The 25,494-nt window shown below is 46.5% G+C and overlaps 1 protein-coding gene across 4 annotated transcripts in view; it reads right to left on the bottom strand.

The window, feature by feature from the left end:
• The window catches only part of ERG (ETS transcription factor ERG), a 154,424-nt gene extending 129,498 nt beyond the window's left edge, over window positions 1-24,926 (bottom strand). For 2 of the 4 annotated variants that reach the window (XM_064705314.1, XM_064705324.1), the window contains exons 1-2: window positions 22,821-23,417; window positions 19,948-20,086 (exon numbers count right to left, since the gene is read on the bottom strand). The gene's annotated coding sequence lies outside the window, so the exon portion shown is untranslated. Of the gene's footprint in view, window positions 1-19,838; window positions 19,878-19,947; window positions 20,087-22,820; window positions 23,418-24,180 lie in introns of those variants that run through there. The other 2 variants (XM_064705286.1, XM_064705296.1) reach the window with 2 other exon arrangements.
• Between the last annotated feature and the right edge of the window lie 568 nt (window positions 24,927-25,494).

A 25,494-nucleotide genomic window follows, 5' to 3' on the forward strand; every position in this document is an offset into this window, starting at 1 on the left:
TGAGGGGAGCAAAAAGCTGAGTGAGGCAAGGAAATACAGATGGTGCCTTGCTGAGGGAAAAAGCTGAAAAGCAGCACATCAGAGAATCCACACAGGGCAGCACTTCTGAAAGAGGCTGATTCCTTTTGCAACACACAAATCACTGGAAAACATGGATTTACCCATCTGAACAAAACCCACAATCCTGGCCCATCAGCAAGGACAGAGACACTTCCTAAGTGACAAGTTCCTGCCACCCTCTGAGCACCACCACTGTCGCAAGAGGGCACAAAATAAAATGATGCAGACACTGGAACTGCAAGGTAAGAAGAAGGGAAGTTTATTTTTTCACTCCAACATTTATAGTGACAGTGCATTGGAGGATGAGAGTGCTACCTCTCTAATGACACTGGACAAACTAACCGTCCAATAAATTTCTCCTCCTCCAGAGAGGAATGCAAAAACAATTATTATTTACATAAAAGTGTGTGAGAAACTCCATTACAAGAATGTAAACATGAGAAGGCTTAGAAGAACTTAGAAGAACAGGATGACACCATCACCATGTGCTGGGGCTGTCACCAGCAGGTTCAGCTGAAATTTGCCTGGGCAAGGCAAGGACTTGAGCAGGACAAGAGGAAAAGGCCTCAAGTTGCACCAGCAAAGGTTTAGATTGGATATTAGGAAACAAAATTCTTCACTGAAAAGGTGGTCAGGCATGGGAACAGGATGGTGGAACAAGCATCCCTGCAAGTGTTCAGCAAGGCAGTGGAGGTGGCACTTGGGTTTTGCGGTGCTGGGTTAGCAGCTGGACTTGATCTTGGAGATCTTTAGAATCATAGGATAATTAAGGTTGGATAAGAACCAACCTGATCCAACCTTAGTTATCCTGTGATTCCATGGATCAATAAAGCTGGATCTCAAGCAAATTCCTGGTTCAGCCACTGTTTTACTTTAGCATGAGATGATGTGAATGGCTTTAAGCTGACAGAGAGTAGGGTTAGTTTGGAAATTAAGAAAAAATTCTTCCCTGTGAGGGTGAGGCCCTGGCACAGGGTGCCCAGAACAGCTGTGGCTGCCCCTGGATCCCTGGCAGTGCCCAAGGCCAGGTTGGACACTGGGGCTTGGAGCAGCCTGGCACAGTGGAAGGTGTCCCTGCCATGGCAGGGGGTGGAATGGGATGATTTTTAAGGTCCCTTCGAACCCAAACCATTCCATGATTCCATAACAAGCAGCATTTGCTCCTTCTATGATGTCTCTTAGCAGTACTTTTCCCTTTTGCAAATACCTCTAAGATTGCACACACCCAGTATCTTGAATTAATCTTCCTGCCACCATACTCTGGAGATGGAAAAGTCTCTTCCTGAATGTCACACACCATCCTGGTGTGACAGGAATTTAACAATTCAGACAGAATTGTTAGAAGATCACCAGTTTATCCAAGCAGCAAATACAGGCAGGGCTTTGTGGAGGTAAAAGATATCCACAGGTGCCTCCAGATTATCCAAATCTGTGATTTGGCCAGGAATTTTGCCAGGTTAACAACAACAAGTCTAGCAAAGAAACAACAACAATAAATTATTAATGTCTTGTAGTGTTTTAGGCTCCAGTTTTCCTCATAGATTTGTGAATCTATTTCAATCTCAGTAACAAAGGGATTTCAAACACAGATATCTCTCTGTCCAAAGACCAAGGCACCTACACCTTTTATTCGCACAATAAACCCACCTTTTGTGACAAATTTATCTATTAGTTGCCTCAATAAATTGTAGGAAGAAAAATACCAAGAGAAGAGGTAATTTATACTCAGAGTAAAATAGGAAATTTTAGTGAGACTATATTTAAAATGAATGCTCTTTCATAAGAATTTAATTAGCAGAAGTTGCCCTCAAGAAAATCAGCACCACAGCTAAATAATGTATTTGTATTTGAATAAGAATGAAAAAATATTCAGATAATCTGAGACATTCTCAGCTTACACAGAAGTGTGTTAGTTCTATTAACATAGTGCTTTTAGACAGAATTATATAAAAAAATATTTTAAACTATTTATATTTTAGTGGTGAAGTCAAAATAACATTGTTCCTTATCTACAGCATAGCAAGCTTTTCTCTCACAAACATTTTGACCAAAGAATAAATTGCAGATGTCTTTTTTTCAACCCAAAAAAATCCCCCAAAAAAGCAAAAAAACCAACTCAACAAAAAAAAAACCTCCAATGTTTGAGCTACTAAAAGGTAGAAAATAACCAGGGAGAATTATGACCAAATGCCAGATATTAAAAAGTTCTCCACATGTGGCACAGAAAGAAACAGCCAATTCACTGCAATTGTCTGCTTAACAAGTTGAGCCTCTCTCCAACTGGTAGCAATCAGGCAGGACACTAGAGCGGGCAGGAAATCTAAAATTAGGTTTTACTACCTATAATGGAGGATTTATGGGATAATTTAATTGGCAGTCTTGGGACTGAAACCCATGGTGGGGGAACAAAAACATCTTTCTGGATATACTCCCTGAACCCTTCCTGGAGTGGGCTGAACAATAAAAAGTACTGGGGAAATAACCTGGAGATGTAATATCCCCTTTCCTCGTGCAAAGCAAGTGGTGCATGACAACGTTTGTGGGTGTGTGGGGTTCAGCAGAGGCAGAAGGCAGTCCTGCACTGATGCAAAATTATTTTTCTTCTTTCTAGGAGAAGAACTGAGTTGCTTCTTGCAGCGAGATGTGCCTGTAAGGACATGAGAGATGATGAAGAGCCCCAGATAAAGAGCAGGCTGGAAATCAAGGCTGTAAGGGCATGAAAGCACAGCCCCAACACTTTTTGGTTGTGGCAGATTGAACCCAGCCCTGTCTTCACCACCCCTGGCCATCCCAAGATCTGCTGAGCCACTAGGCTTCCCTGTGCTGACACAAACCTTTTAAAGCCAAACCTCAGGATGTCAGCAACACTTTCCTGCCTTTCTCTGCTGTGAAAGGGTTAACACCCATTCTGTGCAGCTGAACAGGGGTAACAGGATCCCCTGCTCCATCCCAAGGGGTGCCAGCTCTTGCTGCTGATGCCTTTTTCTGGCTTGTTGCATTTATAATTTATGGGATGGGTTTGGGGGGATTCAGGGAGAGCAGCAAGGAAACGTCCCACTGTCACTGAGAAGAGGAAGTACTCCCAGGTGCTGCTGGCAGGGGATTCCTGGTCATTTCACTGTCAATTCCTCAAAACCTGTGGATGCCCAACTCCATATCTGACTGGGATGCAGAGAACAGACTGATCAGAATGAGGGAGCAGCAGGCCCAGCAACCCCTCACAGAGCCCATCTCCTGACTCTGCAGTGCCGCCACCAAATCCACCCACAAACTCACCATCCCCTGCTGAGATTCCTTCTTGGTTTGTTTTCCCCATGTCTCAAATCCAGCAGTTTAAGAAAGGCTGCCACTCATCTCTACTCCCAAATCCCAGAGCCAAGGCCTGTCCATTCCAAAGTTTTCCTTGTAATGGCATCTCCACTGCAGACCTTTATGAGGCCATTATGGGATTTGACAAATGTCTGCAGCTTTAAAACACATGCACAGTCATCCTCTCATCCATGGTGACAAGTTTGAGAGGATGACAGAGGAGTATGTTTAGTGTTATTACCTCTGGCGTGTCACTGGCAGTGCCAAAAGGAAATGTAAACAAGCAAGTCAGTGTAACAACCCTTGATTATTATTCTTACAACAGCCCTGACATCAAGTTATAAGCTATCATAAATTAAAAAATGCATTCTCATTTATTTCAGAAAGTTACATGCAGGAAAAGGCTGAAAAAAAATTGAAAGCTGTCTCAAGAACTTCTCTCTCAGCACATTTCAAACTTGATCGGTATGACATGAAAAAGTCCCAGAAATGATGGAAAATGAACTAATTTCAAAAATCACCTTTTGGAGAAGCTCTGCTGATAAATCTGCTGATAAATCTAAATCTGCAGTGAAATCAGTCAGGCAGCTTGGAAACCAACCCACTAAGAAGGCTCCAACAGCTCAAAAAAGATGATGTTTTAGTAAATCCAAGTGTGGCAGTTTCAAGATTGGGCTCAGGTTTTTTCCCCCTCTTCCACTTTTTGAATATCAACCATCCTTCATTCCTTGCTTTTCATACAGTCCCTCTCATCTTTTTTTCTGGTGATGTGAATAAGAAAAGTGCCATTGCCATCAACAGGGAGAAGTTTTTGCAGATTTTAAGCCACTCATGCTCCTCCACTGAAAGGACCACCACACCCCCTGACAAAGACCTATCATTGCTATCTCTAGGATGCTCTTGAAATGTCAAATTAGGATCTTTCCATGATCCTGAAAAGTGTCCTTTCTCATAGATCAATTTACTTTCTAGTTCAAATTATATTTGACCTTTATTTTATATTTGAAATGTTCCTTCTACAAACTTCCCTTTTTATTTTCCCCTGGCTTACATTTTCTTCCTTTGGGGATAGCATAATTACATTGACATAAAGAAGAAAACCTTTGTGTCTTAAATATTGCCTCTCTGTTGCCTGAACTTAAAATATGTGAAAAGTTTATAGACCTTGACAGATCTAGGGTGTGGTACAACACACTCTCCTTCATGCAATGCAGCCTCCATCTGCAAGCGAGTTGCCTTTTCATGGAAATACTATTCAGAGAGCATTTCCATAAAAATTCACCCTGGCAGGGCTCTGTTTCTCTTGTCATTGGCCCAGCTGTGTTCCTGCCTTGATTGAGTTCTCATTTTGAATAAGGCACAGCAGTCATTTCCATGGGGGGAGCTGGGGGAACTTTCCATCCTTACGTAAGAGCAAAGCCTGTGGTTGCTGCAGCGGGGCTGCAGGAGGCAGCAGTAAAACCCAGGGCAGTTGGATTTACAGCCAGAGATAGTCTGAGAACACATCTCAGCCTCCTCTTGGCCTCCTTTCTAGTTTCTTACTAAAGACAAGGAGTGTAGCACACCCAGGGCAGTTGGATTTACAACCAGAGATAGTCTGAGAACACATCTCAGCCTCCTCCTGGCCTCCTTTTTAGCTCCTTACTGAAGACAAGGAGTGCAGGAAGCTGAATTCCACCTTGCTCTGCCCAGACCAAACACCAGGTTTTCTTGGGGGTTGGAACAAGATGATCTTTAAGGTCCCTTCCAACTCAACTCATTCATTCTGTGATTGTCAGAGTCCTGTCTGAGGTCATCACAAGGCCCCACACACTGAGCAGGAGACAGGGCCCAGGTCCCTGCCATGGCAGAGGGTGGAATTGGATGATTTTTAAGGTCCCTTCCAACCCAAACCATTCCCAGAGGAGGAAGAGGTACAGAAGAAGGAGGAACCATCCTTAAAGAAGAGATCACCTGTCCCAGATGATCAAGTTAAACAACATCCCACTGTTACTGCTCCTCAGCCACCGAGTTCCAGCAGTGCCCTGAGGCACTGAGTGCCTTCCACACCCAGCACCTTTCATTCCCTCCATCAGCAAGCCAAACTGGGACTGAAATTCCACCATTTGCCAAAGAATTCCCTAGTCCTGCAGCAGGACACTCATTCATTCCCTCTTGTAGGATTGACGGGGGTTGCACAGTCAGGATGGACGGAGACAAGAGATCTCTGGAGCCAGGTTGTGGAACTTGTGGTTTATTGCAGAGGGCCTGGGTGCAGGGCCCTGCTGGGAGCTGCCAGCCACAGCTCAGAGCAGGCCCAAGAGAAGAGAGGGGGAGAGAGTAAAAGCATAAGAGAGTAAAAAGGGTAAGAGCTAAGAGACAAGAGGTAAGAGTAAGAGGTAAGAGGCAAGAGTAAGAGTGCTAAGTTCCCATTACAATACAATAAATCATCTTCTATGTTGAATATTCTGATTCTCACTAACCAATCTAGTACAAGATACAAATCCTATAGCATTTCCATACAGCCTATAAGAATCACTACATTACCATACTGTGCTACATTTTAAACCATAAAAACTCCTCTTTGTGCCCCTTCTGCCAAGCTGTAGGGTCTGCTCTGACACTTGGGCCTGCAGGCAGAGGGTGTTGTTCCATCAAAAGGGGATTACCCTCAGCCGGCCACACTGTTGTTTTCTCATTATTCAGTAACTAAGGCATCTCAAAGCTTGCTTTCATTTCAATCTCGCTTATAGTTTCTATATTCTCAAAATCTTTTGCCAGACAATCATATTTATAAGGCTTTCGTGTTTCATCTTCCCCAACACCCTCTGTCCCTGGATGAGGAATTGTGTCTCCAGCAAGGCCACTGCAGGAAGGATCCCAAGATGGCCTCATGTACCCACTGAGCCCTGGGCCACTATGTGTAAAACACAAATTCAGCTTTCCCCATGCAGACAGGGACACCAAAGGAAGTCAGAGGCTGCTCCTGCACTGCTCCCAACAGGTGGATGAGCCAATGTCCCACCATGGCACCAAGGCAAGGACACCCAGTGCTGGGGCTCACACATCACCACACTCTCCTGCGTTCAAAAGGCATTTTGAGCACGCTTCCCAAGCACAAATACTGAATTATTGTTTTAAATTATGGGGTTTGTATTTTTCCCGAAGCGTTTGCCCTGCTCTGAGGCTGAAAATGGACAGTCTGCGGTCGCTTTTACGAAGCTGTTTTTATCCTCTCAGAACCAAAGTGGTAAACCACTAATGGCATGAGCATTTTTCTCATTATCAGTTACAATGTTAATGACTCTTATTTAAGCAAGCAGTATTTTAAAACCTTTCAGCCTTGCTTGTTCACTTATTAGACCTCAGATTGTTTATTGTGTCTTCTCTTAAGAGAGTTCTTTTATGATGTTAAAGGGAGGAGGCCATTTCAAGACCAAGCAGCAATTTGCATCAGTAAACACTTTAAGGAACATGTTGCTCCAGTGTCTTAAAACTGACTCATTTTCAAAATCCCTTGCCTGAAGGATCAGTGCACTGTGGTGCTCAGGTCTAACTGTAAATAGCTAAATGTTCAAACAAAATCAGGGTCTAGCAGCTGAAGCAAAAGCAGGTTTTAACCCCAGTGTTGGGATCAAACTCTGCCTTGTAACCTTGTACAAAATACTCAGCCCACTCTTAGAAAACATTCACAGAAACAAAGTGAAATTTCAAATTTATTTGCCTAACCTTCCATCTCCAGGAGTCCAGAGCCACCCACACAGATGAGCACAGGCCATAGAGGTTATTTTCACACAAGGATCATAAGGGACTTTTGTTGGCTTCCCTGTTTTTGACAAGCCCCATCTCAACAGTGACATGGAGAAAAACAAAAGCATCATCACAGCTACCTAAGGGTACTCATGGAGAAGTATCCAGGGCTGGAATGAGAATGGGCAACTTTAGGAAGGGTAGAAAGCCAAGCACAAAGGCTCTGGCAGCCAAAAAATCAGAGCACATTCATAAAACAACAGCCCAACGTTTTGAAAAGTATCAAACAAAGTGGTTGCCAAAGGGTTGCTGTCATCTCCAGGAAAAGCAAGCATGCCACAGATATTTCCTGTGCACACTGATCCTGGGGGAACAGTAAAAGTGGGTTATTACACAGCCCTACTCTCAGTGTTCTCCCTTTCACAACACACACGAGCGTTTCCTCACTGCATCCATTCTTGCTCGAAGCCATTGGTGGGCAGCATACCTAACTCAGCTTTTGTTGAAGTTCTTATGTTCTACCCAGGTAATTGGCCCGACGGGACTTTAATCTAAATGGAGTGTGTCTTTGTAGGGACCTTGCAGAGGTATTTTGAATGTTTAATGGTCTCCTGAATTACTGCTTTCCTCCCACTGAGAAGGAAATGGGCTCACCGCCGTCCGCTTCCCCGTAGCATTCATTACCTCTGGAAACACGGATGTGGAACAGCATCCCTCAGCCCATCCCATGCTGCAAAAGCACGTGGGAGAACAGGCAAATATTCATCCTCCTGAACACTAGAGGACTTGCTCCACGTGGATGTGGCCAAGTGTGGCAGTCGCATTTTCTGAAAAATCCCTTCACCCAGGATTTTTCCCCTGGGAAGCTGAGAAGCCTCAGAGAAAAAGGAAAACAAATTCTTATCTCATTTGCTTCTCCTGTGTTGTGCTCACATGTGGAATGTGTTTGGAGATTGTTTAGCCAGCAGGTGATTGTTTCATTGGTTTATGTGAATTGTTTTCACTTAATGACCAATCACAGCAAAGCTGTGTCTGGATTCTGGAGAGAGTCACGAGTTTTCATTATCATCTTTTTAGCCTTCTGTAAGAATCCTTTCTGTATTCTTTAGTATAGTTTAGTTTAGTATTCTTTAATATAAAGAATACTAAACTAAATAATAATAATATATAATAATATATAAAGAATATAGTATCTTAAAATAATAAATTACCCTTCTGAGAACATGGGGTCAGATTCATCATTCCTCCCTTCGTCTGGGAACCCTGCAAATACAAGAGCCAAGCAAAGGTTCCCCCCACGTGCAATTACTCACAGTTCACCTGTCTGGGCTCCCCCCAGGAGGGAGAGGGAATTGGATTCCAGCACAGCTCAGGGTGACACGGGCACGTACCTGGCAGCGGTGTGGGAATGGGGATCTGCCTCTCTGGGGTTATTTGTTGCCTTTCCTGTGCAGCCCTTTCTCAGACCACGTCTTAATGTCTTCCAGACCCCCAGCAGCCCTCACACCATATGTGGAGTGAGAGCACCGTGGAGTAACTGGTTAATGAGTTATTATTCTCACAGCCTGCTCCCCTTAGGAGCTGGTACACATCTTTGTGCTTGCCAGCAGCACAGTGGAGAACCAGCTCTCAACTGCTGTCAATACCTAATTCAAAACCCTTGTAATTACAGCACTACAATAGTAACATTTAGTTCACCTAGAAGCCAAGTGCCTCATTCATTCCCTCTGTCTGTGGAGTGTCCAGCAGGAGCAGGGCAGGGATTGTCCCTCTGTGCTGAGGCCCCTCCAGGGCTGTGTCCAGTTCTGCTCCTGCAGGAGAGCCCTGGAGGGGCTGGAGCGTGTCCAGGGCAGGGAACGGAGCTGGGCAGGGGCTGGAGCCCCAGGAGGGGCTGAGGGAGCTGGAAGGGGCTGAGGCTGGAGCAAAGGAGGCTCAGGGGCCCTTGTGGCTCTGCACAAGGCCCTGCCAGGAGGGCACAGCCGGGGGGGTCGGGCTCTGCTGCCAGGGAACAGGGACAGGAGCAGAGGGAGCGGCCTCAGGCTGGGCCAGGGCAGGCTCAGCTGGGACAGCAGCAGCAATTTGCCCATGGAAAGGGAGCTCAGGCCTTGGCAGGGGCTGCCCAGGGAGCTCTGCAGTGCCCATCCTTGCAGGTGTCCCCTGGAGGTGGCACTCAGAGCTCTGGGCTGGTGACAAGGTGAGCATCGGTCAGTTTGGACTTGATGATTTTGGAGGTTTCCCACCTTAATGATTCTGTGTTTTTGCAGCACAGAAAATTCTAAACCAGGTCTCCTCAAACACTGGAGTTGAAAGTTTCCCTTCAGACAACACAAGTGGGGCTGAGCAGGGAGGAGCATCCCCAGGGCCGTTCAGTGCAGGGTTAGTGACAATCCCGTGTGTCCCACAAGCCTGCCGGGCTTTTCCTCCCTTTTCCTGCCTGCTGAGATCACCTGACTTGCCTCAAGAGAAGGAGACAATATTAGAGTTGATGTGCTTTGGCTGTAAATGTCATCATATCCCAAACACCTTTCAAATTTAAACCAGAAAATATAGGATTCCCCAGCAAGAGGAAGCTACTGGATCCAGCAAGGAATTAATACAGGAGACCTTGACAGAAAATCTTCACTGAGTCCTGCCTGCCAAGGGACTGGGAGGAGGCCAGAGATGGAGCAGGAGGGAGTTGTGAGATCTGCAGGCCTATGACCCATGTCTCCTCCTCTATGAAAGATGAGCCCACACAGAGAAAGTGGAAATTCTCTGAGCTCATACAAGGGAAATTTTATCAAGAGAAAAAAGCAGGGGTTGTTTCCTGTGTGAAAAAATGGTGCCTTTAAATGCTGTAGTGACTTGGGGGAATTAAGGCTTTAGGAAATCAGCAGTGAGAACACTTCCAGGGCTTTCCAGCCCCGGCGGAATCATGAGGAAGAAACACTTCAGCTGAAGAGCTTTGCCCCTGTGAAAGCCAGCAGAGACACTTCAGCCACTTCAGCAAGGACAAGATTTAATCTACTGAACAGAAATTCAGAGTTTTCAAGCTCTTTCACGTGTTATTCTGGAACAGAGGAGGAAGAGGAATTTATGGGTTGGTGTTCTTTTTCCATGTAAAACCAACTGAAAGTGGTAAATATGTTAAAAAGGGTTTGTTGTTTTACTTTTCAAGACAGCAATGCTCCAAAGGAGAACAGGACTGTCAAACACCCAGGAGCACATGTGGTGTGCTCACACCACTGGTTTTGAGTTACCCTGCACCAGCCAGGCTCCAGCTTCCTACCAAACCATTAAAAATGAGAAAGAGATGAGAAGAGTTCAAAAATTCAGTATCACCTACTTAGCTGGGAGTGACTTTTTGTGCCTTGCTAATCCTTTCCAAGGAATGCAGATGAGGGATCTGCTTGGACTGGGCTCCATCAGCCTCCCCAGGAGCTGGAGGGGCCCTGGGCTCACCAGTGTGGGGGGGAACTCGTCCCTCATGTGAGGGACAACCAGGCTGTGGCTCTGCTTGCCAGCGATGATTTGTTTCCTCACAGGTCCATAAACACGGATTACGTCAGTGTGGTTTCAGGCTCATTTTTAGCAGAGGCCACTCAGTCCAAGAGGAATTAGAGGCAGTGGTCAAACAGAGCCTCTCCATGCTCCAGACGAGCCCACTGGTCCCAACCTGCTCCTGCAGGGCCACGAGGATGTCAGAATTCACAGGCGGAATTCATCCAAGCGCAACAGGCAGGAACGAGGGATCGCACTTTTCCACCGCAAACGGTAAAACTATCCGAGCCCAAATCCCCTCCCCACGAATTTCAAATGCCTTCTTTCTGCTCTTCCTGGTGTTAAACACATGTTACACTTGCCTCACAAAACGTGCAGGGTTTGTCTGGTTCCGAGGCAGGGCTGGAGCGCAGCGAACGGCCGCGCTCTCGCTGCCGGTCCTGCCTTCCAAAAGAAGCGCCAGAGAAAGGATTCTATTTCTGTAAGAGTTTAAAGGGCAGGCTCAGAAAAGTGACTATGTAAAAATGGCACCTTTTCATCCAGCAGATCTGTTCCCAGTGAGTATTCTGAGTCATGTCTGCTTACTTTAGTGACCAAAATAGATTTTTAGTACTTCTCACTCCTCTCTAGTCCTGCGGAACCAACCCAGCAGAGAGGGAGTTATTTAAATCCTATCTTGGACCAAAACCTGTCATGATGAGCTCAAAAGGCAGAAGGGAGGGCTGGATGTGGGGTGGCTGAGGGGGCAGTGCCCCACCCCAGTGCCACAAATGGCACATCACACAGGGAGGTGTCAGCCCAGAGGGACAGGAGTGCAGGACAGCCCAAATTCCCTCCACCTCGGCTCCTGCATCCTCCAACAACCTGATCCTGACCCCCCATCCCACATTCCTGCTCTGCAGACAGACCACAGGCCGAGCTCCCTGGGCTCACATTTGGTTACAACTCTGTCTCCTGTAAACTGTCATGGAAATCACGAGCAAATAACAAACACGAGCTCGCCCCTCCTTCCCCAGTGGCTCCATGCAGGGCTGCTCTGGCTGCAGCTCAGCTGTGCTCCTTGCAGGGACCACGGACAGCAGGGCACCAAAAACTGCCCCTGACACGTAAAAACCTCATGGCCTGTCCAAAATGAGCTTTCCAAAGTTGTGCTTTGTGAGATTTAAGTAAAGTGTAGACCCAAGGTTGTCATCTATACAGTTGGACCAGCCTAAAAAAAATCACTTTAAATGGTTGTTACTATTTCCTTCATGAGCAGAACAGACTCCTAAGAGAAAGGCAGCAGCATTTATCCATTCCTTATGGATAATTCCTTATGTCTTATTCTGAAGCTGAAATGATGGCTAATGTTTTCTTACTCAGTTTTTCAAGGAAGTTAAGAGAGCAGTGCAGAAAGAATAAAAGGGTTTTCTGTTGCTATTTCTAATGTTTCTATTTCTAAACAAAAAGGGAGCTTGACAGCAAAAATTAATGTTATGTTTACTTAAAATTAAACTTTAAAATTATAAATAAGCAATAATAATAATTTCCACTCAGACTGTATTATTTGTCTGGTTTCTCTGCTATATTTTACTTACATTTTTTCCTTCAGTCTCCCTAAGATCAGCTGCTGGAAGGCCTGGATTTGTCTCTGGATGCAGAATTCAGGGCAGCCACGTAAAAGCCAAAATACGCAGTCCTGCAACCCTAATCCTACCCAAGCTGCTGGACCATCTTGTGCACCTTCAGTGCCTTTCCCAAACGAGCATCACTGTCTCAGACTGGCAAGATTACCCTGTCCTCTGGCCAGGCTGGAATTTACACAACTGCCACCAGCCAGATCCTGGATTTTTGGATGGCTACAGCGAGCTGAGGTGAATCCTACCCTCCCAAAGCCATTTTTCAGTCTCATCACTTAGAACTGAGGCCAGGTTCAGGTTTCTGCAAGCTCTTCATTTCAAGAGGGTGATGAAAAAGGCTCTGGTGAAATGAAGCCTTGGAGGTGCCTACAAAAGACAGTGAGTGCCCTCGGTGGTGTCAGGATGTTGACACACATATTGGTGACAGATGATTTGGCTGCTCTTGCTTGCAAGAGATACAGAGGCTGCTACAGACTGTTTGCTATAAATACATAAAAATACCAAAGAACTTATAAATGCAGAAAAAAGCACCAGCCCCAATTGCCAGCTTCACATTCTGGGCAAATGTAATGAAATTTAAGAAAAGGCACAAGATATCAACCAGGACCAAACTAGATCTTGATTTGATATTAAATCCTTTATCTTATCTTAATGTGGTAATAAAAACCTTTATTTTTTTTTTCTTTTCCAAACCTGTTTTTAATGCAATTTTTTGCACAAGCCTATGTAAAAAAAAAAAAACAACCCTCTATAAGTCTTTGAAGAGCCAACTACAATCAGAACAATCAATGGAACAGCAACAGCAGTTCTTTAGAGAAATGATGGAGAACTTTTCCCATGTCTGCTTTGCAAGTCCTGCAGGTCAGCTGCTTTTCCAAGCAGATTTTTCAGCTTAGTCTCAGTGCATGCTGCAATGCAACATCTTTATGTTACTTTAGTAGTTAATCCTTTGTGTATAATTTGTGAACTCTATAGAGAGCAGTCCGTTTTATAAACAGAATTTTAAACCACCAGGTTTAAATTTATTGCAGGGTTTATTCAGAACTGACAAAGCCTCCTTAGAAAGCGGAATTTTGCTAAGAAGCCTTTCCTTCTGCATAACTACAAGACTTCCTTCTGTATAAAACCCTTTTCTACTTACACAGAAAAATATAAACCATGAAATTGTCTGATTGCTATTTTTTTCTTGTTTAATTTACAGAAAGAGATACATTGTGCAGTTTTCTAAATCGCTGATTTTACATGTACATTTAATGGCATTAAAATCTCACACTGCATGTATTACCGCTATTAAGTATTAAAATATAAGTGATTTGTTGAAAGATTTTTTTCAGTCAAATCAGGTAAAATACACCATGTATATCCATACTTGAGAAGCTAAAAAAAATGTAATCAACTCAATGCAAAAATTATGGAAGTGGGAAGCCTACATGCCTTAAAAATTAGAAGAAATCAATCAGATTTCACAAAACATTTTGTTGTAAGTCATCTACAGGGCAGCAAAAGCTGCTCCTCCTATGCCAATGCTCCCAGAACCAGAAAAATGAAATTACCTGAAAACCTGATAAATCAATGCATGTTTTAACAGCACGATAGTAGCAAAAAGAAAAAAAAAAAAAAAGAAAAAAAAAACAAATCCTTACCAACCACTTGTGGCAGACAGTAAAAAGCAGGAGGAAAAGATGCTAATTCAGCAGGCAGCGCATTTGGGATGATGGGAGAGAAACTTTCCCCTGACCACTCACACCTGCACGGCCTCCCTGTGTGCCTGAGCCCAGCCAGGGCTGTGACCTGCTCTGCTCTGCTCGGGGCAGGAGCTGAGTGCTGGCCACAGGCAGCATTCCCAAATTCCCAGACCCTCCAGCATTCCCAAATTCCCACACTCTGCAGCATTCCCAGTTCCCAGACCCTACAGAATTCCCAACTCCTAGCCCCTGTGGCATTCCCAATACCCAGTTCATACAGAATTCCCCATTCCCAGACCCTCCAGCATTCCCAATTCCCAGACCCTCCAGCATTCCCAGTTCCCAGACCCTGCAGCATTTCCAGTTCCCAGCGCCTGCAGCATTCTCAACTCCCAACCCATGCAGCATTTTCAATTTCCAACCCCACAGCATTCCCAGCTCTCAGCCCGTGCAGCATTTTCAATTTCCAGCCTGTGCAGAATTCCCCATTCCTAGACTCCGCAGCATTCCCAACTCTCAGACCCTTCAGCATTCCCAGTTCCCAGACCCTACAGCATTCCCCGCTTCCAGTCCATGCAGCATTTTCAATTTCCAGACCTTTCAGCATTCCCAGTTCCCAGACCCCAGAGTATTCCCAACTCCCAGACCCCATAGTATTCCCAACTCCCAGTCCCTGCAGAATTCCCCATTCCCAGACACCACAGCATTCCCAATTCCCAACCCCTACAGCACTCCCAATTCCCTCCAGCGTTCCCAACTCCCCACTCCTGCAGCATTCCCAGATCCCAGTCCCTGCACTGTTCCCAGCCCCCAGCCCCTGAAGCATTTTCAGTTTCCAGATCCCACAGCACTCCCAGTTCCCAACCCCTCCAGCATTCCCAGTTCCCAGCCTGTGCAGCCCTGCAGCATTTCCAGCTTCCAGCCCATGCAGCATTCCCAGTTCCCAGCCCCTGCAGCCCCAATGCCTCCATGCTGCCCCATCCATCCCTGCACCCCAGATTCTCTCCAGCCGCAGCGGCCCTGGTGCAATCTCAGTCAGGGCTTTCTCCCGCCGCTGTTCCTTTGCAAGGTGAAAAGCAAAAGCAAACGAGACTGTTTCAGGCTGTTCCATTAGGGACCCCCTGGAGAACCCGGGTGTCTGATGGAGCTGATTGGAACCACATTTACTCGAGGTGGTTTTTGCTGAACCGGCCTCGCGCCGTGCTCATCATCCCCCATGGCCGGCCTTGCTCTCCCCAATCAGCGCTAATTAGCTGTGGGGGGTTCCCAGCTGCAGGCAAATTCAGGAGGACTGAAACACGACTGAAGGTGATATTTGTTGGCAGGAGAAGCACCTGGAAGAGGCAGCAGCTTTGGAAATCCCAGCAACGCTGCCGAGTGCCCGAGCAGGAGCACGGCATCGTCCCGAAGGCTGGAAGCAACGCTGCTGCCAAGACCCCTTAATGAGCACCTGGGTGTTGTATCATGTGTTAAATATTAAAATGAATCAACACAGAAGGCCTCAAAGCAAAACCAAACCCTCACCTGTGCACAGCAACCATTCCCCAACCCATTGTGGTCAGCCAGAGTTGTGTGGCTACAGCTTGAGGCCCTGGGGTTTCAACCATCCCCTCTCAAGGCTGGTTGTACCTCCAGCTAAAATGAAAACATGTGTTTATTGTTTTTACTTTGGGCAGACGATTAATATTTATGTGATGCATTATCAAACAAAAATAACTATGTATTTTGTTCCTGGAATAATGGTTTTTGTTGGAATGAAGCTGTGCCAAGGAGGGATTGCAGCTGATGCAAGCAGCGTGCAAGGACAATCCACTCACCAGGGCCGCTTTCTAAAGGAAAAAAGGGGCATTTCTGAGCAGGGTAAGTTGAGGAAAATAATGGCTGTGGTGGAATGTCACACTTCACACAAGGAAAATTGTCACCCAGGGCAGCAGGAGATCCTCCGGCTACAGCAGTGCAGGAAAAGCAGGCATGTTGCAAATCCATTCATGCTTACTTTAGATCAAGTCTCATTTTTACACAAAAATCCCTCACTGCATACATTCTACTTTTGATAAATCACTGATTAACGAGGACATCTACTCTGTTCACAGCAGAATAAACTCTTTGGGTTTCATTGTGAAATTGCTGTTTCTTGAATTCAATTAACCCCTCCAGATTACACACAGACCACTGAATATAAATAGAAGAGGTTAAAATGCAGTTTAAATATAACAGATATGGCCGCAACTCCATATTTAGATATACCCTTTAATTTTTTTCCTATTGCCTGCTTTTTACTTACATTTAAATTTAGCAAAGTAATTTTAGACTGCCACTTTTCTACCTACACTGGTTAACTACACTGTGAAGGGAATATATTAGATTAGATACCACTATCTTCCAAAATGACAAATTTATACAAACTTTTTGGACTCAAACCTCCAGCCAAAAAGACAAAATGCTTGATTTTCCTGGGAAACTTGTGTGTCAGAAAGGGCAGAACCACCCTGGGAAGTAAAAAATATTCCAGTGGCTGTGAGAGCAGCCAGTTGTGGGTATAATGAGAACCAGTGTGGTGTTATCGCACAAAAGGTAATTCTTCCAACCCAAGACAAACAACATTATAATTCAGGCTGAAAATATCTTTACCCTGCGTGAACTTTTTCTTTTTCTTCTTTTTTTTTTTTTTTAAACAGAAGCATTTTAAATCAACAGTATAGGAAAAGTGCCATAGAAAGCATACACTAATCCCTGGCATCCCTTCCCAGCTGCACAGAAAAGCAGCGGGCAGCTTTAGGCACTCAGGGCTAAGCCTGCCCTGCTGACCTCAGATGATATGGATCAGGCCCAAAGAGCCCTTTCCAACCTTACCCCCTGTCAACAACTTCCACCTCGAGTTTGGGACACACATTTCCACAAAGATTCAAAGAAGTACAGTTTTACCCTTACGGCTGCCTTTTCCTGAAAAAAAAAAAACTATTCACTTAAAAGAACATTACAAGCTTCCTGATAGTGGAACAAAACTCCAATGCAATGGATATTCAAGGGAAAAGGTTTGTTTTGACCCAATCATTTTAAATTATTTTGTTGTTACCTGCTTGTAACTCCTGGAGCATTTAGTAAAGCACAGGCGAGGAAAGGAAATGTAACATGTAATGTTTTGGGGCTACCAGATGCCATCAGCACCTCAAAAGCTTCTCACATTTTGAAAAGTTTTTTGATCCTCACGGGAGGAGGAACTGTTGTGTCCAGGGATCACAGCAAAGCTATCAAAATTCAGCCCTGTGCAGAGGGAGAGCAGTGCCATGAGCCTCACGCTGCGATAGCAAAGCACTGGGGGTTTGCAGAAGGAGCAGTGGGGAAGGATTTGCCTCATCAGCAGCCAGGTATTCTGTTCACGGGGTGTTGTTCAAACCAACGGGACTGCCACAGCCATCCCAGGGCTTTCTGTTTGTTTACACAGCTCTGTGCATGCACAGAAAATAAACTTGCCCCAGCAGAGCAGGTAGCAAAGACACTTTCACAGGGCAGGATCTTGTGCAGAATTGTCATTTGAACACTGACAACAGCGGGGTCCAAACTGGCGCTCCAGACAGAAAAGGACCAACAAAGCAGCATCCTTGTGATGAGAGACACAGCTCCCAGGTCTGCAACAATCTGGGATTTCTGCTCGTTGTTGACATCATTGTGAGTCCTCACCGGACTCACACACCCAGATTTCTTTAGTGCCTTACAAAGAACTCAAATTAATTTAAAAGAGAGAACCCCACAGGCACTTCTGCTTAAAAACCATAAGGAGAACATGCTTAACATACATGTCTATTAGAATCTATCTGTAAGAACTAAATGCTACAGAAATGACAATCCAAAGGGAGCAACACCTCAGCAAAAAGTCCAACTAATCACACCTAGGACTTATCCTGACAGATCATTTACAAAATTCCTGTAACATGTAACTCTATCCAGTACTATATGATTTGTTTAACTTTGGGACTAAATTGTGGGAGGTGGGGACAGATGCTGTTCAAAGCTCTAAACCCTGAAATGTTTTTGGAGCTGGTGGATTTTTTTCTTGCAAACTTTTTCAAAGAATTTGCCATTGTTTGCCCACATATGCATACGAAAGAGAAAATAAGGACTGATGTTGCTATTCTAATGTACGATATCTTTGTTTTTATAAATACTCCTTAAGAAATAGATCAGGCAATCAACATAAAAATATATTTGTCCCGTATGAGGTATAGCTTGGTTTGTGTATGCCTTTACTCATTTACTTCTAATTGGGAAACTATCAAATAATCTGTTTCTCTTCCTTGATTTTCCTATCAGTTCAGGTGTGCCTGAAATTACACACCTGATATAGGTATCCTGACAAAAGTTTACATTTCATACCCCAGTGAGAAGCTGTCTCTGCCTGCTTCACTTGTTTCAGAGAAACCAGGGAAGTGCTCAAAGGGTTAAACCAAAGGAATGTGACATTTCTCCATGTGCAGTTCATAGACCTATCCTGGTTTTCCTAATGGACTCAAAATTACATGGGCAGAACGGGGCAGAATGTAATTTCCAAACTCTAACTTCAGAACAGAGCTAATTCACAGAACGACACTTAGAATACAAATAAAAAACTTCATTAAAGAACGAGCCATTTCCTCGCACCGTGGGCTCTCAGCGAAGGCAGCAATGAATGGAAGTTTATGTTAGCCAGAACTTGCAACTCCAGCTTTTGTAAATACAATTACGTGCACTCCAAACTCCTCAGCGAAGTCATATGGACACCAAAACAGAGCCCCGCGTATCCCTTACTGTGAAAAGCACCAAACCCAACCACGACTCCCCTCAGCCACGTAGGTAATTGAAGCTTTTTCTACGTGCAAGAGCTGCCCGGCTTTTGAAAAGCCATAGAGCTATTAATTAATTGAATGATGAATTGCTGAAAGAATTACAAACGCACCAACTATTACGATCCAGAGCGGGGAAAAGTGATGGCGAGGGGGAAGGCGATATCACTTCTACCCGCAGCCAAACGGCAAATTAATCCTTCAAAACTTGGAGGGACTCGGGCACGGTCCGCGCAGAGAGGGCACGGTCCGCGCAGAAGGGGCACGGTCCCCGCAAAGGATGCGCGGCTGCGGCTGCTGAGCCCTCGGGGCTGCCCCGCTCCAGCCAGGGGACACCCGGCCGGTCCCTGTGCCGCCCTCGGGGTCACCGAGCCCCGCCTGGTCCCTGTCCTGTCCGGTCCCTCGCCCATCTCCCGCCCCGACGGCCGGCGCTGCGCTGGCGGCGCCACGGCAGCCCCGAAGGGAAAGCACTTACCGGGCTGGGCCGGGGTCACTCCGGGCTCCCGGGGAGGGGGGACGGGGCGGGCCGGGCCGGGGGAAGGCAGCGGCCGCCAGCGGCGGGAGCTCGGCAGGGAGTGAGGCGGCGGGCAGGGGACGGCGGCGTTGCCGACTGCGGTGAGTCACTTCAGTCGGGACGGGCTCAGCCCATCGCGCTGGCCCCCGGCTCCGGGCGCCTCTTCCTCTCTCTCCAATCGCCGAGCGCGGCCGCCGCCGCCGCTCCCGGCGCTGCCCGGCTCCCCCGCCGCCGTCGGGGCGGCCCCGCGCCCGGGGCGCTGCGGGACCCCCGCCCCCGGTGCCCGCGTCCTCCCCCGGGGGGGCGGGAGGGGCCGGGCGGAGCTGGAGGTGAGCGGGACCCGCGGGGGGAGGACGCGGCCGAGCCCGGCCCGGCCCGGCCCGGCGGGGAACGGCAGCGAGAACAAGCGCGCGGTTGTGGCGGGGACCCGACGTGAATCGCAGGCTGGCCCCTGAACCAGGTGGCAGTGGGAGGAATAACGGGATGGAATAACGGGATGCTCGGGAATAAAAGGGGAGCGAGGTGAGGAGAGGGGGGGGAAGCAGAGGAGGCTGGTCCGGCAGAAACTGCAACCCCATCTCCCAGGGGTGATGGAGAGGGGACCCATCCCGTCCGCACTCACCTCGCACGGAGGAAAGCCAGGGAGAAGCGGGCGGTGCGCCCCGTCCTGTCCCTATCCCTGTCCCGTGTCCCCGTCCCTCCCGCCGGCGGCCCCGGGGCTCCTTCCTTACCGGGGCTCCGCTCGTCCCCGCCGCCGCCTCACCCCGACCTTCCCTGGGCACGCCTCGGCCCCCGCCGGGCATCGCCCGCCGCTCTCCGCCCGCGGTCCGCGCCCGGCACCGCCGTCCGCAGCACAAAACCCAGTAGTCCCTTAATTAAAAATAATAATTAAAAAAAATTTTATAAAAAAAATAATTAAAAGCGTCTCAGTTTTTAAAGCAGAACTACATAATGTATTAATTGGTTGCTATTAGCATGCAGTTTTATTGAGCATAGCACACAGAAGTCTGATTGTAAGCGAGGAGTGTTTTCAATGAAAGTGGAGTTATTTTAGCTGCAGACATGTTTACATTTCTGTGGTTTAGTCTATAACTTTCTCTTTTTCTTGCTTCAGAATTCTGCTCCATGAAGCAAAGCCCTTAGCTCCCAGACATTCCAAAAAGTCTGCCAAAATAATGGGGGGGGGGGGGGAGAGGAGAAAAAAAGGGAGAAGGAATAAAAAAAACACACACAGAGACCCCCAAGTCTGGGTCAGGCTCAGGGCTGGGTATGGGCAGAGCGAGTATACCCCCTCCTCACTCTCCCTCTCCAGTTAAAAAGCCTTCAGGGCTCCATTTCCTGTTTTTAAGGAAAAAATAAAGCGGGTCTAGGACTGATTTTAGACACTGCCTAGACCAGGGCTGGTGGGTGCCGAGGACCTTTAACTCTCTCGGTGCCAAAGAGTACCTGCTAGCACACATCCAGGCAAGCCCACACCTCCCTCCCTTGGGGCTGCCCCACCAGAGAGATGGGCTTTTCACCCCAAAGTGTGAGTTTTTGGGTGACTAAGAACCCAAAGATGCCAAGCGACCACCTAGGGCTTGAATGAGCAGAGTGAAGAGATAAAATACCCCAAAAGTGGCGCTGAGTGTCCTCTGCTACTGCAGATCTCCTGGAGTCACTTCTCAGTGTTGGGGACAGTGTTGTCACCACCCCACCTTCCCCTGGATGGGCAGCATCATTCGTGTGGCCCTCAGTGAGTGGGCGTGAAAACAACCCGAGCTCCTGGACGTTAAATCCGCAGCTTTGGAAAATCAGAACGGAGCAGCTCGGCTAAAATTAGGAGCACTCGGTAGTGAATGAAGCACGAAAGTCGTGGACGCCTCCCCACAAAAACTCCCGAGTCAAGTTTTCCACTCCAAGGGCTTGGGAGGGTGTGATAGGAATAGAAAGAGGAGTGTTCAGAATAAAGCACCCCTGTAATGAAGGGTTGTGTCCCCAGGGAAGGCACAAGGAGAGGTGGCAGGACAGGGGATGCTGATGGAGTGCCAGCAGCCACACAGGGCACCCTGTCCCAGTCCTGCCCCTCACCCCTGGGAGGGAAAATCCTTGGATTTGCAATCACCAGGTGAGGCAGGGCAGGAAAATTCACAACGGTGTTTCTTGGCCCCCTGGCTCCCAACATTTGCCTCCCAACCTCATCCAAAGCATTTTTATGTGTGTGTCCCCTCCCCAGACTTTTTTATTTTTACATGCCAGATGACTCCTGTATATTTGGACCTCTCGCTTTTGAAGAAGCCAGAAAGCATTATGATTTCCCAATGCTTAAAAAAGAAAAGAAAACACCTTTCCCCCAAGATGTTTTATATTAATTTAAGTATCGGTTCCTGGTTCATGTCAGCCCCTTTCACAATGAAATGTCCTGCGTGGGCTGTCACACCTGCTAAATATAATCCTCTCATTCTTTTGATATTCTGCAAAGGGCCTTTAAAGGTTCACATCCTCCAGTCTGGAGGTTTAATTGCTTCATCTCGGATTTTTAAGAAGCCTTATAAATTTCTGATTTTGGTGGATTTCAAAGGGGCAGGGGGAGGGATGGGAGAGGGATGTGAGGGTGATGCTGAGCACTGCCCTGACGCTGCAGGTCTTGTAGAAGCTCTGACCCTCTAGCCCGTCCCACAGCTTCTGCTCTTTGGGGCAGACAACTTGAGCTGGTTTTATGAGTTACCAATGACTTAAATATGAAAATAGTAGCCTATTTCACTATGGTAAATGCTCACCAGGGAGGAAATCATAGATTCGGTTTTATAGAAGGTAATGGAGTGAGATTACCCACACTAATGTACTTAACTCTTCAGAGAACATAAATCCAGCAGGAGAGAGCCCCAAACCAGTTGATCCCCAAAACCAACTGCAGCCAGCAGCAGTTTCATCCTTACGAGGTGCTGGTGGCACCAGCTCTGCCCAGTGGAGCTGTGGTTAAAAACTCCTGGTCCAGAGCCGTGTGGTGCTTGCAGACTCCAGCAAGGATGTTCCTGGAGCCAGAAAATGCCTGGCAGGGTGGGAACAGGAGGGCTGGGGAGAAATCCTGCACCCCAAATCTTTGTACGCTGCACACAGCAGCTCTGGGTAACACAATGGCCACAAATTCTCTGAAGTGTGATGCATAATTCCTGTTAAATGAGATAAAACAGCAGAGAGAGGGACACTGAGTGTGCTGACAGCTTCGTGCTGCACCCAGAGGTGGCTGCAGGAACAGTGCCCATGGCAGGGCCCCTCAAAATGCTGTGTTTGCAGCAAAGCCAGTGGGGTCATGTCCAGCTCTCAGTGAGTCCCCATGGCTCCATCTCCTGCATCACCTTCAGAGTTCAGGCATTCCCAGGGGCAGGGGACAGGCTGGCAGCCCCACCAGTGACCAGCACAGAGCTGAGCTGCTGGGCTTCCACATGGAAAGCTGCTCCACTTTGTCACCCTATGCCCAAAAACCCCAATCTTCTCCTTTCAAGCAGGGTCCTCCTTTCAAGGTAGGACCTTTCAAGCCCTACCTGTGTGACTAAAATACTCAACCAGTGCTCCTGCAGAATGCAAGCAGTGGGAACACGAGGTAGGAATGGGTTGTGCTCACCTGGGGCTGGGCTCTGTCTGCAGCAGCACTGACACACCCAGAGCACACAGCCTCGAGCTGCACCAAGGGAAATACAGGTTGGAGAGCAGGGAAAAGGTTTTTCCAGCAAGGGTGAGAAAGTTCTGGAATGGCTGCCCGGGGAGGGGGTGGAGTCCCCATCCCTGGGTGTGTTTAACAAAGCCTGGATGTGGCACTGGGTGCCAGGGTTCAGTTGGGCTGTTGGGGCTGGGCTGGACTCGATGGTCTTGGAGGTCTCTTCCAACCCAGTGATTCTGGGAATTCTGAGAATTCTGGGATGCTCCAGCATCCCTTGGTGTGCCACCTTCCTGCCACCAGCCCCAGCTGCCATGGCCCTGCAGCTCAGTTGCTCTGTCACAGCAGTTGTCCCCAGAGCTGACCCCAGTGTTGGTGCAGGGACAAGGTCCACCCCAAAGGCTCATTCCTGGAGCTTTCTCTCAGGAGGAAATTTCAGAGCAGGTGTCTTCAAGCGCTGCCTCTTGCTCAGGAGTGTCGTGGGGAAAGAAAAAAAGTGGTCACGTTATTTTCCATCTCTTTAAACACAGTTTTCAAAATGCAATTTCAAAACAAGCGATAAAAATCAACAAATTGTCACATCTGGATCAAGAAAAAAATCACGTATTTCTTCCAGAGCCGTGGAAGAAACACATTTAGGAAGTGGTGCAGCCTCAGTTAATTTTGAGTCTTAATGGCAGAACTGGAGACTGAAGCCCTTAAAGGATGCACAACTTGCTATGGTTTTAGGCTGCTGCTGTGTTCACCACAAACCCACGTCCCCAAGTGCCACATCCACGTGTTTTTTGCAGATTTCCGTGGACAGCAATTCCACCACAGGCCTGCACAGCCCATTCCAGTGCTGGCTTCACCCTTTTAGTGAAGGATTTTTCCCTAATATCATCCTCAGCCTCCCGAGGTGCAGCCTGAGGCTGTCTCCTCTTGTCCTGGCATTTTTTACCTGGGAGAAAAGACGAAGCCCCACCTGGCTATGACCTTCAGGTGGTTGTACAGAGCAATATGGTCCTCCATGGGCCTCCTTTTCCCCAGGTTAAACAACCAATTAATTCACAAAAACTGCAAAAAGAAGTTTTTTTAATGCCAACTTCATAGCATTAATCATTGCAGTTATTATCAATGAAATGGGATATATGAATATTTATTTCTTTTGATATGAAACAACAGGAAGAGAGCACAGATTATTTTGTTTCTTTCCTCACTGGCAAAATGCAATTCCAGCCCCTGATTTTCTCATTAGAATCAGAAAGGATTAACATTTTACCTATGAAAATACCATTTAGGATGAACAAGTCAGGCAACAAAGAGGGGACACCTTTATAAATATTACCTCTCCCAGGTGTGGGTGACATTCACTAATGAAGGTTCCCTTATGTAAAAATGACATTTAATTCAGGAGAGATAGGCAGTTGTAGAGACACCTCCTGTTGCCTGGATGTGAACAGGAAACTCTTTTCCAAGGAGCAGAAATTATGGCTTTTTCCAGCACTCATGGATTTGTTTTAGTCCCAGACTGGACACCTCAATATTATTTTGGCAAAGTGAAAAGACTCTGGTGCCCCTCCTATGAGAGAAACACTTTTAATTAGGGAAGGAAAGATAATTTCTATTTAAAAGCTCTGAAGTGGCAAAAGAAAGGATTTAATTTGGAACTTACCTGTGCAAGTATCTGGTTAGATAATGTGGTTGAGTGAAGGGGATATTGATCACCAGGATATTCAGCATCAGTGACTATTCAGGACTGCTGTGTCAATTTGAAACAATTCACACTCCCAAGCAATGGGCTAAAAGGAAAGTGAGATAATTTGTTGTTTTTCATTTTGGGGTTGTTTTTTTTTCTGCTTACACTGATAGCTGAGTTCAAAAAACAATATGTTGGCAGGGAAGGTCCAGGGAATGCTTGAAACTCCCATGAATTCAGGAGGGGTTTTATGAGGCTACAAGAAATTATGGGAAAAAAATTAAAAATTCCAAAGTTCTGACCTGAGTGATTGGAGAGCTGGGATGCTTGCCTGAATCCCTCCTAAATATTTTAAATCTCCAAAATAAGGTGAAACTCTTTTTTTTTCCCCTGTATTTTGGCAAATAAGTCCCAAAAGAGAAAAAGCTGAGTATCTGAATATTTCTCCAAAGGCAAACTGGAATAATGGTGAAATAAACTCTCTGTACAAATTTCTGTGACCAGAACTGAACTCCTCACTCGTTCTCAGTTTGGGCTTGGGGAGAAGAATTTGTGCTTTTTCCTATTTTAACCAAAGCATTTCCCTTCCTCCCTCCAAAGGGGCATTTCTTGGCATCACTGCTGAGATTCAAGGAATAACCCAGCCAGTGAATCAATGCAGAAAGGCTGAGTGGAGCATCCTTGTAAGAATTGCAAAGTTCTCCAGCCACATGGTGAAAATTAAAAATAAGAAAGCTAAAGCTAGAAGTATTTTCAAAAAAAAAAAAAATTAACAAGACAAAGTTAGGGTAGATGGCAAAATGTTATAATTAAAAAAAATATTTACTGGTGAATAATCTAACCAGAATAAAAAATAAGATTCTGGTGTCATAATAAAAAATAGCTGATGAATAATGAATGAAGACAAGCCTGGCCAAAAATAAAATGTTTACATTTCAATGAAAGCAATTAATGAGTGTAAAT

This window comes from Zonotrichia leucophrys, chromosome 1 (assembly GCF_028769735.1).
Source record: "Zonotrichia leucophrys gambelii isolate GWCS_2022_RI chromosome 1, RI_Zleu_2.0, whole genome shotgun sequence".
Classification (NCBI taxonomy): Eukaryota; Metazoa; Chordata; class Aves; order Passeriformes; family Passerellidae; genus Zonotrichia; species Zonotrichia leucophrys.